We start from the raw sequence: 17,553 nt of genomic DNA, 5'->3' as shown, positions 1-17,553 counted from the left end.
TTTATTTGCAGACTCATTGCTAGTGTACGGAAGTACAATTGATTGTTGTATTTTGATCATGTACCCTGCAAACTTGCTGAACTCACTTATTAGTTCTAATAGTTTTTAGTGTATTCCTTAAGATTTTCTATAGACAAGATCATGTCGTCTGTGAAAACAGATAGTTTTACTTTTTCCTTTCCAGTCTGGATGACTTTTATTTCTTTTACTTGCCAACTGTCCTAGCTAGTACAATGATGAATAGAAATGGTGACAGAATACCTCTTTATCTGGATTGTAATTAGTCTTTGGGTGATGAACATGGTGTAATCCACACAGAATTCGAAATATATTACCATGTACACCTGAAATTTATATAATGTTATAAACCAAGGTTACCGCAATTAAAAAAAAGAATACATCTTTATCTTGTCCCTTAACTTAGGAGAAACCATTCAATCATTTATCATTAAGTATGGTATTAACTGTGGGTTCTTAGTAGATGTCCTTTATCAAGTTGAGGAAGTTTCCTTCTAGTCCCAGTTTGTTGAATGTATTTTATCATGAAAGTGTCCCATTTTGTCAAATGTCTTTTCCATATCTATGGAGATGATCATGTGGTTTTTCCTTTTATTTTGTTAATATAGTATATCACATTGATTGATTTCCATATGTTAAACCAACCTTGTATTATTCTGTCTACTAGTTCTATTTATCATTGAAAGTGTGATTTGGAAGTCTCCAACTATTATATTTGAATTTTTTATTTCTTTCTTCAATTTTATCAGTTTTCTTTTATGTATTTTGAGTGTTTTTTTCTTAGTTGTATATGTGTTTATAATTGTTATATCCTCCTGATCAATTTTACCTTTTATCCTTATGAAATATCCCTCTTTCTCTAGTAGTATTTTTTGTTTTAAAGTTTATTTTGTCTGATATTAGTATAGTGACTCCAGCTCCCTAATGGTTGCTGTTTGCATGGTGTATCTTTTGCTATTCTTTTCTTTTCAGCCTCTCTATATCTTTGAATCTAAAGTATGTTTCCTGTAGACAGCATTATTTGGATTTTGCTGTTTTTTCATCCAATCTCTGCCTTTTTATTAGGTTGTTTTAATTTGTTCACATGTTCTTCTTTTTTTCTAAATTAAAACTTCATTTTTTTTAGAGTAGTTTTAGGTTCCCAGCTAAACTGAGGGGAAGATACAGAGATTTCCCATACACCCCCTGCCCCCATACATGCATACCCTCCCCCATTATCAACATCCTCCACCAGAGTGGTACATTTATTATAACTGATGAACCTACATTGACACACCGTAATTACCCAAAGCCTATAGTTTACATTAGGGTTCACTCTTGGTGTTGTACATTCTATGGGTTTTGGCAAATGTATAAAGACGTGTATCCGACATTGTGGTACTTTATAGAGTATTTTCACTGTCCTAAAAATCCTCTATGCTCCACCTTTTTATCCCTCTCTCTCCGCTAACTAATGGCAACTTCTGATCTTTTTACTGTCCCCATAGTCTTGCCTTTTCCAAAAGGTTGCATGGTTAGAATCATACAATATGTAGCCTTTTCAGATTGGTTTCTTTTACTTAGTTATATGCATTTAAGTTTGCTTCATGTCTTTTCGTGGCTTGGTAGTTCCTTTCTTTTCAGCACTGAATAGTATTCCACTGTTTGAATATAGCAAAGTTTACTTATCCACTCACCTACTGAAGGACGTCTTGTTTGCTTCCAAGTTCGGGCACTTATGAATAAAGCTTCTATAAACATCCATGTGCAGGTTTTTGTGAAGACATAAGTTTTCAACTCCTTTGAAATAAATACCAAGGAGTGTGATTGCTGGATTTTATGGTAAGAGTATTTGTATTTTTGTAAAAAACAGCCAAAGTGGTGCACCATTTTGCATTCCCACCAAAAATTATTACAGTTCTTGTTGCTCCACAGCCTCATCAGCATTTGGTGTTGTCAGTGTTCTAGATTTTGGCCATTTTAATAAGTATATGGTAGTATCTTATTGTGTTTTAATTTGCATTTCCCTAATAATGCATGATGTGGAGCATCTTTTCATGTTTATTTGCCATCAGTATATCTTCTCTGGTGATGTGTCTGTCAAGATCTTTAGCCCATTTTTTCATCAGGTTGTTTGTTTCTTTATTGGTAAGTTTTAAGAGTTCTTAGTACATTTTGGATAACAGCCCTTTATCAGATGTGTCTTTGCAAATATTTTCACTCAGTCTGGTTTGCCTTCTGACTCTCTTGACATTGTTCTTCACAGAGCAAAAATTTTTAATCTTAATGAAGTTCAGATTATCAATTATTTCCTTCACAGATTATGCTTTTGGTGGTGTATATAAAAAGTCATTGCCGTACCCAAGGTCATCTAGGTTTTCTCCCTATGTTATCTTCTGGGAGTTTTATAGTTTTGTGTTTTACATTTAGGTCTGTGATCCATTTTCAGTTAACTTTTGCGAAGGGTGTAAAGTCTGTGTCTAGATTCATTTTTTTGTATGAGGACCTCCAGTTGTTACAGCGCCGTCCATTCACATGGAATGTTGTTATTGATATGGTTGGATTTATATTTTGCTTTTTGCTCTCCAAATGTCTCATGTGTTTCTTGTTCCTCTGTCCTTCCTTTACAGACTTCTTTTGTATTAAGTGGATATTTTCTAGTGTAATATTTCTATTCCTTTAAAATTTTTTAATTGTATATTTTTAAAGTATTTTCTTTGTGTTTGATTTAGGACTTTCTATACACATGTTAACCTATAAAACCTACTTCAGATTTATACTAAGTTAATTCTAGTAAAATCAAGCAACTTTCCTCTTATATCATCCTATTTCCTACCCTTTCTTTTGTTCTACTATTGTTATACATATTAGGTCTCTATATATTAGAAACCTAAAAAAGTGTTTTTATTATAATTGTCACTTTATGTAACCTTATGTCTTAAAGAAGCTGAGAAAAGAAAAGAGCACAAGCATGTATTTACAGAGTTTAGAGAAATGTTGGGTTCCATCATTTTTCTTCTTGAGGAAGTTTAGCCCTGAGTTAACATCTGTGCCAATCTTCTTCCACTTTATATGTGGGTCACTGCCACAGCATGGCTGACAAGTGGTGTAGGTCCACACCCAGGATCCAAACCTACAAATGTGGGCCACTGAAGCAGAGCGCACTGGATCCAACCACAACATCACAGGGCCAGGCCCTCTTTTTGTGGATTTGAGTTACCATTTGGTGTCATTCTCTCACTTCAATATAATTTTGCTTCTATCTTCCTCCTTTGTGCTGATATTATCAAATATATTACAATTCTGTAAGTCCAAAAATATGATTACATACATACATTTTATAAAATTTCTCTTTAAATTAGGTAAAAGAAGAAAAAGAGAAGTATGCACTTCTGTGTTTTATTTTTACAACTACCTACATAATTGCCTTTACTGGCACTCTTTTTCACATGTGTGAATTGGATTTAATGTCAATTGTTATCTGCTTTCAGCCTGAAGCGTTCCCTTTGGTGTCTCTTGTATGGCAGATACACTAGCAACAAATTCCCTCAGCTTTTGTTGTCAGGGAATGTTTTTATTTTACCTTCATTTTTGAAAGATAATTTTGCTATTTATAAGGTTCTTTGTTGGCAGTTTTTTACTTACAGCGTTTCTACTATGTCATCCCACTGAATTCTCCCCTCCATTATTTCTGATGAGAAGTCAACTATTAATCTTGTTGGGTTTTTCTTGAAGAGTTGTGGGTTTTTTGCTGCTTTCAATTTTGTCTTTGTCTTTCAACCTTTTGTGTATGATTTGCATGACTATGGATATCCTTGCATTTACGCTATTTGAACTTCTTGGATGTGTAGATTAATATTTTCTGTCAAATTTGAAAAGTTCTCAGCCATCATTTCTTTATTTCATTATTTTACCCATTATTTCTGCCCTTTTCTCTTTCTTCCTTCTGGTACTCTTATTATGCATATTTGTGTCCTTACTGGTACCCAACATTTCTCTAAAGATCTGTCCATTTTTATTCATTCTTTTTTCTCTTTGCACCCAAATTCCATAATCTCTATTAACTTATCTTTAAATTTGCTAATTCTTTCTTCTGCCAGCTCAAAAATATTGTTGTACACCTCTAGTGAATTTCTATTTTGGTCTTTTTACTTTTCAACTCCAGAATTTCCATTTTGCTTTTAAAAAATAATTTATATATCTTTATTGATATTTTCTATTTGATGAAACATTGTCCTCACATCTTCCTTTAATAATTTATACATAGTTTTCTTTTGTTCTTTGCGCATACTTATAATGGCTGCTTTGAAGTCCTTGCTTGCTAAGTTCCATATCTGGACCCCTTCAAAAGCAGTTGCAGTTACCTGCTTTTCTTCTTGTGTATGGGTCATCCTTACCTATTTCTTTGCATGTCTCATAATTTTTGGTTGAAAATTAGAAATCTTAAATATGTTGTAGAAAGCTCTAGATACTGACACCCTCCCCCACATCTTAATGTCACCACCGCTTGCTTAGTCATTTATTTGTCTAGTGAATTGACTGATCTGACTCTGTGAAGTCTATTTCCTCTCGGTGTGCAGCCTCTGATGTCCCTGTTAGATATTCTTTCTTGTTTTTATCTTTTGGTCTGTCCACCTAGGGCCACATATGTCACTTATTTTTCAAAGGGTGTACTTAAGCCTTCTTTAGCCAGTTAGATTTTCACACTTTTCCCTTGCATATACACGTGGCTTGGAGGCTGTTATCACAGTTTAAGGAGTTCGTGATTTTACTCCATGCTCAACCACTCAACCAGAGATTGGTAGCTTCTATTTGCCTCTCTGATAACTTCTGAAAGGGCACAGTCTTGGGCATGCGCACAGCCTTTTACACTATTAAGGATGCATGTGATTTTATTTTTAGGCCTAGCTTCCTAGGCATCGCCCCTGGGTAAGAGTAGCTTAGTATGCAATCAGTAGTTGGTCAGAGGCTGAGCTTAAAGTCCTAGTGCCAGTGAGGCTTCTGTCCTTTGTTGATTGATCTGTATGCTGTTTTGGGAATGTTTTCAAGGTTGTCCCACTCCCTGCTGATTGCTCCTGAGTGAGTGATGCCTGGAGCTTGCACACAGCACTCCCTACCGGTAAAGTCGACTGTGACCCCAGGAGAGCTCTTCTTGGGTGTCTTTTCTTGGTTCTCTCTATTAAACTTCTCATTGCCATGTCATTTTGCTTATTCGTACTTGTATCATGGAGTTATAAGAGCCCTTCTAATTACTTTACACGAAAATCTCCATTCCTCTCAAAAGTGCCCTTAGGCATGGAATTCTCCATGCTCTGTTCCACATAAAGTCGCTTTTCTCAGGGAGAGCTATGGAGCTCTTTGTCTTTAAGGCCTGCCTCTCCCCCAGGGTAGAACCTCTGTGGCACTGCATAAGAGCTGGAGGCAGAGACAGTGGCCTGTTTCTCATAGAGTGACACCTCTGCTCGCCAAGCAAGTGCTAGGGGCACTCACAGGGGACATAGAATGATGGTCCCTACTGTTCTTGGCTTGCCTTTCTCAGAGTTAAATCTCTACCCTATAAATGAGCTGGGCAGAAGCACTAGGGTCCTGCCTTGTGGTGGTCTGCCATGCCTGGGTAGAGTTTCTGTTTTAGGAAGGGAGCTTGTAGAGCAAGAGAGACCTGATCCTTTCAGCTACTCTTGCCTAAAATAAAGCTTCTGCAACACAGGACTGAGGGAGATGAGAAAAGCTGGCAGCCTGCTCCTCATGAGTTGAAAATGTAGCCCTAGACTGGGACCACGGGAGAGAGGGAGCCCTCATCTTCTTTACTGCACTCACCAGCGTTATAACTCCTGGAGAAATTTTCACAAGAAGGAGGTTGCAGGGAGAGGGAGGGGAAGAGAGAGGGTTTTGGTTCAAATGACACAGATTCCATGGTTCTTACTGAGATTTAGTAGAATTTCTTCAATGACCGTTTCTCCAGGTTCTATATGCCTTTAGGGCAACTTCTAGATTCTTTAAATGATTGTTTTAATAATTTTCTCCAGTTAAATGGTTGTTTGTTGGAAAGAGAGTCTGCCATGCCTCTCACTCCTCTGCTCTGGGCAGGGTTCACAAAACATTTTCAACTTTGAAAATCAAGAACATAAATATTCTAGTACAAATTTTTTAAAAGAACATTGGCGAGCCTGTTTAGAATAATGATTATCAGAGTTTTCTCTGGCTGTTTGGGCTGAGTTGTGTCCTCTTTTTGAGTGGCATATGGAATGCTTCTAAAGAGGGCTTGTGGTCACTGAAAGTCAGAGGGATGGGGAACAGAGTAAATATCATTTTCTCTATCAATACTGCTTTGTTCAGCACAGTGATATTAGAGGCAAGGGAGCAATCTCACACTCCATTTCATTCTTAAGGAGGGGTGTCATCTAGACTTGGTAAGGCTAAACATAGACTGCCACATAACAGGGTCTAACATATGTGAAACCACTCAAGCATCCTCAAGGAGCTCCGCCTAGGCTCTGTGGGCGTTCGAGAAACTGGTAACCAGATGGCATCCAATCACCTGGAAAATTGGCTGCTATTTCAATGACATCAGGAACCAAACTATTCAGGTGATGGCCTTTGGCTGAGGACTGGTTGGAAAGAACAATTGGTGTCATATACATTTAGTGGTTCGGAGATAGGTGGGATTTCTGTGGGACATTAAGAGGATGCCATGAGTTCTGACAAACTTCAGCCCCACTCACCTCCCTAGGACTTCTCTCCTTCCTTTGTAATGAGTCAGTCTTCAGATGACATTATCTCCCAGATCCATAAGACAGTAAAACTCAAAATGACTTTAAAAGATGCGGTAGGCAAAACAACAGCCCCAAAAGACATCCATGTCTTAACTCCCAGAACCTAGGAATATGTTATGTTACTGGTAATGAGAAAGTAAAGTTGCAGGTGAAATTAATGTGATGATCACCTAACTTTAAAATAATGAATTGTAAGGATTATGCAAGCATGCCCAATGTAATCACAGCCGTCCTTAAATGGGGGAAAAGAGAGGCAGAAGAGTGAGTGTCAGACTGATGCAATGTGAAAAAGACTTGCCTTATCATTTCTGGCCTTGAAGATGCAGGGGAGCCATGAGCCAAGGAATGTGGAAGGCCTCTAAAAGCTGGAAAAGGCAGGAAAAGTGACCTTCCCCCAGAGCCTCTAGAAGGAATCCAGTCCTGCTGACACCTTGATTTTAGCCCAGTGAGACCCATTTTGAACTTCTGACCTTCAGAACCATAAGATAAATAAATTTATGTTGTCGTAAGCCAAGTTTGTGGTAATTTATTACAGCAGTCACAGAAAACAAAAACAGTCTCTGAACTTTACATTCTCATTTTACGAATGAGACACCGAGGCTTAGAGAAGTGAGACGGCTGGCTACAAATCCCACATGTAGCCGAGGCAGAGCTCATTAATCCCAATTCTCTGCACAACTCAGACACCAACCCACACATTCACTGCGGCACTGATGAAATGGAAGGGGTAACACGTGGCTTCCAGGGTAAACTGGGTTCCAGGATCTAGTCCCATCACTGGCAAAGACCTCATCATCATCAAATGATGGGTTTGGGTATCCACTGCCCAGATCTCCCCTTTTTTTACCACTACTGTTCTAACAAAACATCTCCTGACATCAAACCATAATTTGTCTTCCATAATTTGTGTCCATTGTTCTTAATTCTGTCCTTCATATCATAAAGAAAATCTCTATACCTGCAAGTTTTTGATACCAATAATAATCCTCCTGAATGTCCTTCAGGCCAGACATCCTGAATTTTATTCTTCATCTGGCATGGATCAGAATCCTTGCCTTCTTGCTCCTGTTCCACAGAATGAGCACTGCTTTGTTCAGAGGCATCCTTCCCAAAAGTAACATCTAGATTCATATGAAACACCCAGTTATCTGCTGATAAGGGCAGAGCTAGCAGGACAATTTTCTACATCTGGTTCCTACATCACACACTGGGCTGCATCTCCACCCATTAGATAACTGTGTAGTTGGCTTGGGGTCCTCAATTCCTCAGTAAATCATGCAGCATTCGTTCATGTTAAAAATTCCTCCTGTAAAGTGTGGCCCATCTTTCCAAACTATTAAGGCTTTCGTAGATTCTCATTCTGTCATCCCATGTAATTTGAATCTCCATCCACCTACCAGCCTGGTGTCATTTTAAACGTAACACAATCTCAGATAAACAAGTGAAATAAGAGAAAGATGAGCATTAGGAATTCTAGAGAGCTCCCAATACAGTGGTTCCCAGAATTTTGGATTTCTTGGATCAAGAAAAATTTAAAATAAAATTTTGGAGACTGACTGGAGTTAATGGTCTTTTATTTTGACAAAAGAGATATTCAAGAAAATGGGAAAACGTTAACATATACTAATGTCATAATAATATAATTTTGGTATTCAAAAAGTAGAAACAGAAATCTCAAAATGAAAATCAGTCCTTTAAAACAAAAGGACAATAAATATCTATGCACATATACACACCCAGACACAAATAAATACATTCACTCCATGCACTATAAGTGTCTGTATTTTTTCATTTATCCACAGATCATTGAAAACTTCTTCAAAGCTGGCACATGTCCTTGGACCATTAGTAACCCCTCTTGTAATTTGTCTAACTATATCCAGCATCCTAGATATATTTCTTTCATTCACTCATTCAAACGTTTACGAAGTAGTTTGATGATTTTTTGATGTTTTCTCCATACTCTGGAATGAAATGTATCCAGGTAGAAGAACTTGCGACTCTGTAAGACCAATTGTTTCTGTAAATTTCTCTTTCATTTTGCACTTCAGTTTTCTTTTTCTAATATCGATTTTATCTAATTTAGTACAAAAGTCTTTTCATCATCAGGGAAGGTATAATACTGCTATGCGGCCACCTCTTTTATCTATACATGCATGTCTATAAAATACACATGCCCTAGCTCACTTCAATTCACTAAAATAATATGAAAGCTGGGGGAGGGACATATTACTCTCTTATATAAGGACACTATTTGGTATTGAAAGATAAAACATAGTTTCTGCCCTTGAATAACTTACAGACTGCATTGGCACATAGTAACACTTACAAATGAAAAGTTAAGTGATTTCACCTTATACAGCTTCTCTTGAGAATGTGGGGGATCTATCATCACCGGGACCCAGATCCCGTGTGGCAACACTCAAGTAGAGCTAAGTGACTGCCACATCCTTGGATGGGACAAGCTCTCTCCATTTTGTTCCAGTCTCTGCCATTCCTGAGGGTCATGTACACAGTGAGGTGAAGTCTTCGTTGCATCACTCATACCTCACAGCTATGTCTCTACTGGAAGTGGGGAAAAATAATATTGACTGACTTTTCTTAAACCTGACCTCACTTCCCTCACTTATATTACTGGCCTAAAGGGTAAATAGACACGGCACGAGGAGATTGTATTATTAGGACAATGTTTGCAGTAATCAAAGTAAGCATCATGCCATATACGTGAAGCGTACCCACCACACATAGCCACATCTTACAATCTAGTTCACTGCAGCTGTGTTTAAGAGTACAAGCAATGCTGTGAATTCTAACTCCCCGGTAAATTGCTTTCTGGACATGGCTGCAGTGCAGCTACACTGTGGCCCTTTCCTGGCACAACCTCAATGAAACAAGGGTTTGTTTTGTCCCACCCCGAGACTGAATATTTTAATGGTCATGGAAATGCTTCTCACAGGTGCTAGTTTCAGTCCCAGTGGTATATGTCATATTCTGGCAGGAGCCACTGCATGCTGAAAATATAGCCTAGAAAAACATGCAAACAATGTGCTGTTACGGATGTGGATTTCTTCTTCTTCTGGAAAGAATTCTAGCATTTCTACCACATTCTCAGCAGGAAAGACTTCTTTCTTTCTACTTAGTGACGTGGAACGTCAAGCATTCAGGGGAACTAATTGCATCAGTCTGCCAACTTCAGAACCATGATAATTTGTAGTTTTCCTGGCTGATAAGGTATGTATTGATTAGTATAGCAAAAGAGAAAATAATTCTCTATCAAGTTTTCATTTTTCCAGTGTGCTTTAAGGAAGCACAGGTGCAAAGCCTTTGCAGTCGAGAAAAACAACAAAATTTGTGCATACTTGAAACCAAGACCACCTTCTTATGAAGTAGGATTACCTTATCTGAAGCATGAACTAACTTCTATGTTGATAGAACAAAACTGAGATCCTTGTAATTTTTGCAAATCATAGCTGACAGTCAAAGGTTCTCTCTCATTCCCAGCCCTTCCCTAAGTTCTGTGCAGATGACTGAAATCTTAGCTACTTAGGGTATGTCTATTAAATATATGCCCACTCAGTAAGCAGGGAAGAGAGTCTCTCTCCCCTCTGCAGCTCCGTATTTGGGAAGTTTAGATTTTTTTATTCAACTGAAACTAACAATTTGATAAGATAAACCAGGTGTGTGGAAAGACTGAGTTTGATCAATCCTAGACTTTATTCCTAATCTCCGCTTCAGCATGGTGTACTCTTTGTTTCTTTCCAGGTTCTAGTTGTTAAAATCATCACACATCAACTCTGACCTGTTCATTTAGATGCAAGAATCACCAAGCATGTCCTAGCCTAGAATCAGAGGTTATTGTTATATTCTTTCCTGGTCATCCTTACTTGATAGAGATTGTAGGTTTTCACAGAGATCATCTTATTTTCATCACAATGTCTGTCCACTCATCGTTTTCTTAGGACAACTAGACTTGTTCTTCCAGCATGGTCTTTAATCTCTAGACCTCATACCTAACCTCTAACTGTTGTACCTCAAGCCGGAAAGCAACACACACTGGACACTCTTCAATTTCTGGTTCTTTCTTTATTTTTAGCTCAACATAGGTTGCAAATTTGTAAAATCTTCTTTCAAGTTTTAATATTTAGCAATTCCTCATCCAATTCCAATTAACCCCCACATCTTGAATAGCAAGTTCAGCAAAAATAAGAACTTATTTGCTGAAAATTTGCCAGCCTCACATTGGATAGAGCCTTGCATAAGGAGAACTGCATAAAATTACACAAAAGATTTAACCACTCCTTACTAATTTTCTGAACAGTGATGTTATGTTACTTTGTGATATATCTTCACCCCTAGTTGTCTTTTAACAATTTTAAAATATACAAGATATGTATATATCACTGCTGAACCAAGCACCTGGAGAGACAAAAGAAATAATTGAAAGGGAAGGTGGCATCAGCAAGACAGTGGCACAGAAAGCTCTGGGCCCTCCTTCCCTCCGTGGACACACTGATTCAACAGCAATATACGGACCAATTCCATTTGTGAGAAATCCAGAAACCAGTTGAGAAGCACCTGCATCCCAGGTGCACACAAAACCAGCCACATTGAAGCCAGTAGGACAATCTGAGATAGTCCCTCTCCACAATCTCTCCCCCCGCATAGCACCATATGAGTAGGAGGAAACCTTCAGCTCCTACTTTCTTTTGGGGGAAGGAAGGAACGGACTGGACCATACAGCCAACATTCTGATTCTTCTGGGGGCTTCCTGAGGGACTGGTTTCTGTGTTGCCTGAATCTGAACACTTACAAAAAAGGACTCCAGATTGGGAGTCACTGAGAACAAAGATAGTAGTTTAGACGAACATGCAAGCCCTTGCCATAGCCCCTCCCCCTGGCTCGCTGTAGAGAGAGTAGGTAACAAACAATAAAGCCCAAACTTCTCCTGGAAAGGGAAAGATTTGGACCATGCAGCCAATGTTCCAGCTTTTCCAGGGGCTGCCAAATGATTGGGTGCTGTCTCATAGGTTTTGGAGAGCTGGTGATCCTAGGGACTCTAGATCTACTAGATGCCTGAGGAAGGTTTGGACTAGTATGCAGTCACCCACAAGAGCCCTCTCCTCCTTGCTCAGTGCAACACATCCTGCAAGATTCCCAGTGCTGGGCTTATCTCTAGGGAGAGAAAGGGAAGACTGAAACACATGCCCAAGCTTTTCCTCTAAGATCAGGAACATGGCATAGACACCCACTCTCTCTACTTCTGTTCAATATAATACTGGAAGTCCTAGCCAGAGATGTTGGACAAGAAAAAGAAATAAAAACAATCTAAATTAGAAAGAAAGAAGCAAAATGATCTCTGTTTGCAGATGACATGATCTTAATATGCAAAAACCATAAAGACTCCATGAAAAAACTGTTAGAGCAAATAAGCAAATTCAGTAAGTGTAGGATACAAAATCAACATACAAAAATCAGTTATGTCTCTATACACCAACAATGAATTATCTGAAAGAAAATTAAGAAAACAATCTAATTTATAATAGCATCAAAAAGAATAAAATACTTAGGAATAAACTTAACCAAGGAGGCAAAATTCTTGTACACTGAAAGCTACAAAACTTTGATGAAAGAAATTAAGGATACAAATAAACGGAAAGGTATCCCATGTTCATGGATTAGAAGACTTCATATTATTAAATTGTCCATGCTACTCTAAGTGACCTACAGATTCAATGCAATCTCTATCAAACTTTCAATGGCATTTTTAAAAACAATCCTAAAATTCATATGGAACCACAAAGGACTCCAAATAGCCAGAATAATCTTATGAAAGAAGAACAAAGCTGGGGGCATCACACATACTGATTTCAAGATATAGCACAAAGCTACAGTAATTAAAACAGTATGGTACTGGCATAAAGACAGAAAGATAAACCAATGGAACAGAATAGAGAGCCCAGAAATAAACCCGTGCATATGGAGGAACTGATCTTTAATTAGGTTGTCAAGAATATGCAATGGGGAAACTGGAAATCCACATGTAAAAGAATGAAATTGAAGCTTTATCTTATATCATACGGAAAAATCAACTCATAATGGATTAAAGACATAAACACAAGACCTGAAACTCTGAAACTCCTAAAATAAAACAAAGGAAAGCTTCTTGATATTTACCTTGGCTGTGACACCAAAAGCACAGGCAACAAAAGTGCAAATAGACGAGTAGGACTATATCAACTAAAAATCTTCTGCACGGCAAAGGAAACAATCCAGTGAGTGAAAAGACAACCTAAAGAATGGGAAAAAATATATACAAACCATAGATCTGATAAGAGATTTACATCAAAAATACATAAGAACTTGCATAGATATTTCTCCATAAAAAACATGCAAATAGCCAATAGCCATGTGAAAAGACAGTCAATATCATTAATCATTAAGGTAATGTAAAATCCAAACCACAATGAGTTATCACCTCATACCTGTCAGGGCGGCTATTACCAAAAAAAAAAAAATTAAATATAACAAGTGCTGGCAAGGATGAAGAGAAATTGAGGCCCTTGTACACTCTTGGTAGGAATGTAAAATGGTACAGCTCCTATGTAAAACAGTATGAAGATTCCCCCCAAAAATTAAAAACACATCTACCATATGATCTAGCAATCCCACTCCTGGGTATTTATTCAAAAGAAGTGAAGCCAGGATCCCAAAAGGATATTTGCATTCCCACGTTCATTAAAGCATTATTCACAATAGACAAGAGGTAGAAACAACCTAAACATCCACTGACAAAGGAGTAGATAAATAAAATGTGTTCTATACATAAAATGGAATATTATACAGCCTTTAAAAAGAAGGAAGCCCCATCATATGCAACAGCATGGATGAACTTTGAGGGCATTATGTTAAGTGAAATAAGCCAGCTGCAGAAGGACAAATACTGCATGATGCCACTTATATGAGGGATCTTAACAGTCAATTAGAAGCAGAGGTGCATTGTGGTTGTCAGGGGCTGGGGAGAGAGGGAAATGAGGAGCTGTTGTTTAACAGGTACAAAGTTTCAGTTATGCAAGATGTATAAGTTCTAGACATCTGCCCTACAATATTGCACCTGTACTTAATAATACTGTATTATACTTAAACAATAGTTTGAGGGTGCATGTCATGTTAAGTTTTCTTTCCACAATAAAAAAAGAAATAATGGAAGTGTATGCAACTCAACTTTGAATAAAAGGTTGATTATTATAAGCTTGTGAGATAACATAGTGCATGTTATTTTCATGCAAACTATGTTTATAGTTTTGGAATAGTCTATCTGAGAGAAGATTTTGCAGACACATTAAGCAAAAGTGTAACCATCTCTCTGGCATAATAGGAATTATAATAATTTATACATATACATGGATAGAGTATAGGGATATAAAGATGAAGAAAAATTGCTGACACGTAGAAATAATCGAAAGCGGATGCAGAATGCCAAGAAGTGTGGAAAGAAAATGGATCTTGCACTTTCTTTGCACTGAGGACTGTCCCAGTTATATGACCCTTACAATAAAGATGAAGAGCTCAATAGAAAATCTTTGTCAAATGAGACTAAAAAGACCAAAACTCACGATTCTTTGTGATTTTGAAAAACTGAAGTAAACATTTATGGACATGAAACTTAAAAACTATTCTTTATGTGGCCAGCTCCGTGGTTGAGTGAGTGGTTAGGCGTGCGCACTCTGCTTCTACAGACCAGGGTTTCGTAGGTTCGGATCCTGGGCGCGGACGTGGCACTGCTCATCATGCCATGCTGAGGCAGCGTCCCACATGCCACAACCAGAAGGACCTGCAACTAGGATAGATAACTGTATACTGTGGGGCTTCAGGGAGAAGAAGAAAAACAAACAAACAAATTATTCTTTGAGCAAACATGTAACTAGAGTAAGCAGTCTATTCTTTCTCTCCCTCTACCTATCCACCCTGCCACACACACACATGCAGTTATCCAACTATGTGTGGAATGGATATTTGGAGTTCTTTGCTTCAAAGCATTACACAATCTCAGATTTTGAGTCTTAAAAATATCAAAAGCTGTTTTCTTTTTCTTTCTCCTAAGCTTTCATTTGTTTCTTTGCTGCTTATCCTAAGAATTCTAAACCTTGGTAAACTGTAGAATGAAGTATGCTGGCTGCCTAGGAAACGTCCGTGAGCTGGCTAGATATCTCATTTCAGCCAGTTTGATAACAAAGGAAGCAGTATGGAATGCAGATGTATGATTTGGTCTGTTTTATTCTCCTCCCTTTGTGATAAAAACAATCAGCTATTTACATATAAGAAGCAATATTTTTCTTTTTTTCTTTTAACAAAGGCAGTGAGATACTAAAGCAATTCTGAAGATAAACAGTCCAAATAATTTTTGAAGTTCTCTAGATAAATAGCCAAATTTTGCACATTCTTTATCTGGCATAAGGAATAATACTATATTGCATTGGTGGGTATTTTAAGGCAAGTAGAGTGACAGAACTATTTGCTTTGCCTCCCACAGGTGACAGCAACATTCAGAATGAAATACTTGGAAAATGTGTTAACTTTCCTGTGTGGGGCCGTTCATGCTCAAGTTATTAACCTTCAAGGCAGGCTTGCAAATGTAACTCTCTCTTGTGCTAGGAAATGTAACATCTGCTTGTTTACTGCTTGCATATTCTAATCTATGTCTGAGATCATCCTTCCTGGACCATAATTCTGCAGCTCTTCAGTGTTTGGAAATAAATACTAAGTCCAATGGCCTTTTCTGTGATGATAATGTCGCTGCAGCCATATGTATTATGCCCTTTCTTTACTTTATGGTCACAGCTCAGATATCCACAATCATGTGCTCTAGCTATTTACACTTTAATGAAAATGGCCTATGGAATGTGAAACCACACTCTGCCCAAATCTGAAACTTCTTCGCCTTAATCTACTAAGAGCTGAGTCTTTAATTTGACCCTGAGATACTGATTATTTTTCATCTTCAAGGGATCTGTCAGGATCACAAATGACGTTTGGTTGATTCGCTCTTTTTATCTTGCTGAGCAAATGTTCCTTATCAGCCTCAGAGTAACACAGGAGCCTGGCATCATAACCCCGTCTTAGATACCCATTAACACCCTCTGACAGCACTTAATGTAAAAGGCTTCATTCTTCCTCATACTTGTTTTCCTCCTGGTCAATTCCTTAGGAGCTCTGGAGCCATTTTCTATCCACAGTTCAGGGTTCCTATCAATCATTACAAAATAATTTTTTTAAAATCTTCTGAGACATATTTAACCAAAAGGAAAATATAATTACAAATATCCAGATTTGGAAATTGTTAAAGCATTTGTCCAAAAAGAGAATAAATCAAAGGCATAACAGGAAATATATTTCTCAGGAATAAATGAAATGTTACGGGACTTAGATTCTAAGTATTTGTTTTCACCTTATATTAGGTGAAAACAAGAAGTGTTTCCAGAAGAAAAATGAGTCCAGCAGGACTGTGTCAAATGTTTTCATCAACAGTCTAAATCTATGGAGAAATAATACATTCTTCTTAGATAAGTTAAATTTTGAACTCTCACACAGATTTTTAAAAACATAAATACTTTCATTTTCCCCAGTACATTGCAAACCTTGTGAATGTTCATTGGCCAAATTAAAATGCAAAACAACACCAAAAAAAAAGTGCAAAGTGTGCTTTGAAATAGTAGCATCAAAGAGTAAAAAAAAAGTCTTTCTCTTCCTGTTCACTCTCCTCCCCCACACGTTTGCATGTGTTATACCGAAATAAATAAGAGGGCCAAGGATTTCTTTCTCCCACAGTGCTGTTTGTGGTTAAGGAAACAATAAAGGATATTGTTACGAATAGGTAGGCAATATAATAAGAAAAAGAAGTGGCCTGTGGTCATAGCTGCAGCTGTGCAGGCCAGACACAAAGTTTTCAAGGGTGTAAGAAAGCAGCCAGAAATACCCATTAAAGAATAAAGAGGTTTTTGACTGCTGCGTACAATAAGGTTATTTGAAACATATTAGCTACCTCTAAGCTTAAAGTTCTGGCCATAGACTTCAACGTTTATGAGTGACTTTTTATTTACCTTTTTCTGGAGTGCTTTTGCTTTAGTATATTTTCCTTCTCTGCATGCCTTTTCAGTCCTTTTCAGAAACTATGTATTTTATATAAGTAGTTTGACAGAGGAAGCACAGAAGTGTGATCCTTGCACAGACTGGACCGCCATGAAAGGTGGTGGAATATGCACCAATCCAGGGAGCTGGGGCAGTGGCTTTCTTCATAAACCCCAGATGACCACAGAATTCAACATCTCAGTCTGTCATTAATGAATTAAGGCGTGAACAGGAGAATCAATTAAAATGCAGACATTTGGAGTTTGTAGTCATGGTAGTGGGTAGTGGTTGGTTGTGCAGCCTTCTGAAGTGAAGAAATTCACAGCTCCTAGCCTAAGGTTAGGGACTGTCATTGCAGCACAAAATGGACTCCCCTCTGAACAATATGACCAGAGCCTCAGAAGGTAGAATTATCAGCTGAATTGTGGTTATATCTACTACAAGACTTATTGATCATTTGAATTGAGAGATTAAAAATACTGGTTAAGAACGTACAACCTAGACTGAAATGTGCCTTTATTTAATGCCAGTATCTTTGACAATGATAGCAGCTGTTCACCCTGGAGAAATAATTTAACCTCTCTGTACTTTGGATTCTTACTTGTAAAATGGAGTTAATGGTGGTACTTGTATTGTAGGCTTGTTTTAAGGATTAAAC

This window comes from Equus caballus, chromosome 10 (genome assembly GCF_041296265.1).
Source record: "Equus caballus isolate H_3958 breed thoroughbred chromosome 10, TB-T2T, whole genome shotgun sequence".
NCBI lineage: Eukaryota > Metazoa > Chordata > Mammalia > Perissodactyla > Equidae > Equus > Equus caballus.
Note: the sequence above shows the minus strand (reverse complement) of the source record.